A 3,827-nucleotide genomic window follows, 5' to 3' on the forward strand; every position below is an offset into this window, starting at 1 on the left:
AGGGGTGATGCTGGCAGAGTGGAGGGTGAGTGGGTTGGAAAGGGGGAACTGATTACAAGGATCCACATGTGACCTCCTCCCTGGGAGACAGGCAACAGAGAAGGCCGGAAAGGGAGACTCCGAATAGGGCAAGATATGACAAAATAACAATCTATAAATTATCAAGGGCTCATGAGGGAAGGGGGAGGGGGGAGCGGGGAGCGAGGGGAAAAAAGGAGGACCTGATGCAAAGGGCTTAAGTGGAGAGCAAATGCTTTGAAAATGATTAGGGCAAAGAATGTACGGATGTGCTTTATACAATTGATGTAGATATATGTATGGATTGTGATAAGAGTTGTATCAGCCCCTAATAAAATGTAAAAAAAAAAAATAGAATCTGTCACATTTCCTTTGACCAAGGCTCTTCCTCTATTCTATCTTCTATCACATTCTTCTCTAAGTTTCTAGTCAATGGGGGTTTTTATTTTCATAATCAAAGAAACATCATGATTAAATATTTTATTAGGGTCTTTCATCCATATGGTGTTGTGCCAAACACTTTAGATTTGGGGCAAAAACATGGTTGCTTCTGCAGTATCTTAATTAATATCCACTATTTTACTTCTTTGCATTATAATATCCACTGCACATTCTGTGGCTACACAGAAACTGAGACAAAATTCATGGGTAAAGTGTTTATTAAGGAATGAAACATGGGGCGCGGCTGGAAAGTCGGCCGCCCCCTCGCCCGTCACGCACCGCACGTTCCTGGGGAGCCTGGTGCTAAACCATTCGTAGACTACCTGCTTCTGGGTCGGGGTTTCTTCCGTAGCAGAGCAGCTCCCTCGCTGCGATCTATTGAAAGTCAGCCCTCGACAGAAGGGTTTGTAAAAAAAAAAAAAAAGGAATGAAACAAATCAAAATGCCCATGAGAAATGCTCAAAGTAGTTGTTTATGAAGATATGCTACAAAGTTTCAGATCTGCTAATAAATGTCCAAAGGGGCATACCACTCTGCTGTGAGCCTCAGCCTCAGGATATTCAGCTCAAGCTCCATGGACCAGCAGATTCAACTGCCTTAATTAAGTAGCCAGAGGCACCCTACTCCAGTAAGCCTCAGGCCCCAAACACTCAGCTCCACTTTCATTCTTCAGCAAGTCTAACTTCCCCTATTAAGCGCCCAGAGGCACCCCACTCCACAGTCAAGCCTCCTACGCAAAAGTACTCATCTTAACGATCTGCAGATTAGGGAGTCCATTACTGTGTTCCATTCTCTGGTTGCTGGCTCTGCTGTGGCTCCTGATGGTATAGCTGTCATCTGTATCCAGGAGGCTCACTGGACAGGTAACTTGAGCCCAGAGGAAGTGCTCCACTCCTGGCTCTTGCTGGTAATGAGATCCCTCCTCCTGCTTCCCAGAGGGCACATTTTATACACAGCAAGATGCCACTCTAGGGAATCCTGTTCACAATTACTCACAGGTGAATCATTTCATATCTTCTGCATCTTCTTACCAGACCCAAAGAGGGAAAGGTTGTTTGGTAGCAGTTAGAGACTTTGGCTAGAAATGTCCCATTAACTAATTAATTTACCAGCAAATGTTCCATCCTCAGAAAAACTGGTCGACTAGAATAGTGCACTGTAATGTTTTGACATACTGATGTGTCATAGTCAGTTGTGACGAAAAATTGTAAGCATACTTTAAAAATCTAAAATTTAAAGGTTTCACTGTGAAAATAAAATTAGGGTTAATTCAAAGATAGCCTTATAATACCGCTTCTATTTCTTTGCACTCAGATACCATTCCTAGTGTAGACAAGAGTTTTTGTCTTTTCACAAGGATTTATACAAAGTTTGGTATGTTATGGAAGTTGTGTCATGTCTACAAACATCATGAAATATGTGTTTTTCAGTGGAGAGGTTTAAGCCCTCTGAATTTACAACCCAAGGAATTTGAGATAAGATACAGTACAGATTTGTTTTAATTTGATTGAGGAGCTAGGAAAATGTGGCAAGAGATGTCCTGAGTAACTAGGAGAACTGTGGGTAAGACAGAATATTCTGGATAAAGAGGGGAGAACCAAACTAATTCTCTGGAGAAAAGGCTACTAATGAAGAGATGTAGTACCTATACAGAGGGCAGAAGAGAAGCTTCAACCATCTTATAATTTTGTTCAGCCCTAGTTGTGCAGCCTAATTATCATATACTTAAGATTTTTCATCAGGACAAACTTGTATATAATGAGATTCTACTTGTCTCATTAACGAGTTAATCACAGCATCCATTAGCCATAAGCACAAACCCATAAACTCCCCTCTATCACAGAAACACTGGGAAACCTGCACAATACTTGAAAAAAATATGATCCAACACATGTGCCAAGACCAAATTAACTCAAATGAGCCACCAAGAAAATAAATAAAAAGAGGAAATGGTAGAAAGGGATCACACTAGTTTATTTCAATAGGAAGGTGGACAAAAGTCACTACAAAAGGGCTCTAAGTGTCTAGCTAAGTATATGTAATGTTTTCAGTCTTTTGTGTTTCTAGTTTTTCAGTTCTGACCTTCAAAGGAATATTCATAAAAACATTGATAAAAAAAGGAAAAGGATTTTGCAAATTCTTTAATTAGGTATGCTGCCACCAGATGGCGGTAAACCAAACCAAACTCACTGCCATCAAGTGGATGACAACTTTAAAAAAAAAAGTTTTATTGGGGGCTCTTAGATCTCTGATCACAATCCATATATTCAAGCACATTTGCATATATGACACCATCGGCATTTTCAAAGCATTCTCTTCCCCCTTAAGCCCCTGATATCAGCTCCCCATTTCTTTCCCCTCCCTCCTCTAGCCACCCTCCCTCACGAACCCTTGATAAGTTATAGATTATTTTTTCCATATCTTACATAATTCTCCATCACCCCTCACCCACTTTTCCGTGATTCGCCTCCCTTGGAGGGGGTTCTAGATTGATCCCTGTGATGGAGTCTCCCTTCCTCCCCCCACCCTCCTGTAATCCTCCTGCTATCTCTGCTCTCCTTGTTGGCCCTGAGGAGTTTATCTATCCTGGATTCCCTGTGTTGCTGGGTTGAGGGCTCTTATCTGTAGCAGTGTGCATGCTCTGGTCTAATCTGATTTGTCAGGTAGAATTGAGGTCATGAAAGTGGGGGTAAGAAAGCAACAAAGAACTACAGGAAAGTTATGTGTTTCATCAGTGCTATACTGCACCCTGACTGGCACATGGTGAGACAAGAGGGAAGTAAAAAGGAAATTGAGGAAAGAACCAGGAGGCAAAGGGCATTTATAAAGACCAAAATACAGGCATGGATATATATATGGATATATATATAATGAGAAGGGAATAGAACTATGTACTCATATCTATATGTGAAGAATTAAGGTTGTATATGGACATTGGGCCTCAACTCAAGTACTCCTTTAACACAAAAACACTTTGTTTTAACAATCTGGCATTCTGCGATGCTCAACTTCTCTACAACGATCACTGAGGACAAAATGGGTCAAGAAAGCTGATGGTGCCCAGCTATCAAAAGATATAGCATCTGGGGTCTTAAAGGCTTGAAGATAAACAAGCAGCCATCTAGCTCTGAAGCAGCAAAGCCCACATGGGAGAAGCACACCAACCTTCATGTTCATGAGGTGTTGATGGGATCAGGTATCAGGCATCTAAGACCCAGAATAAAACCATACCCAAGGCGAATGGGGTGAGGGGTGGGGGTAGGGGTGGCATGGAGTGGAGACTCAATCCCCATCTGTAGACAATTGGACATCCCCTCACAGAGGGGTCACAGGGAAGAGATGAGCCAATTCTTAATGACCTTATAGGA

Source organism: Tenrec ecaudatus, chromosome X (assembly GCF_050624435.1).
Source record: "Tenrec ecaudatus isolate mTenEca1 chromosome X, mTenEca1.hap1, whole genome shotgun sequence".
In the NCBI taxonomy this organism is placed as follows: domain Eukaryota; kingdom Metazoa; phylum Chordata; class Mammalia; order Afrosoricida; family Tenrecidae; genus Tenrec; species Tenrec ecaudatus.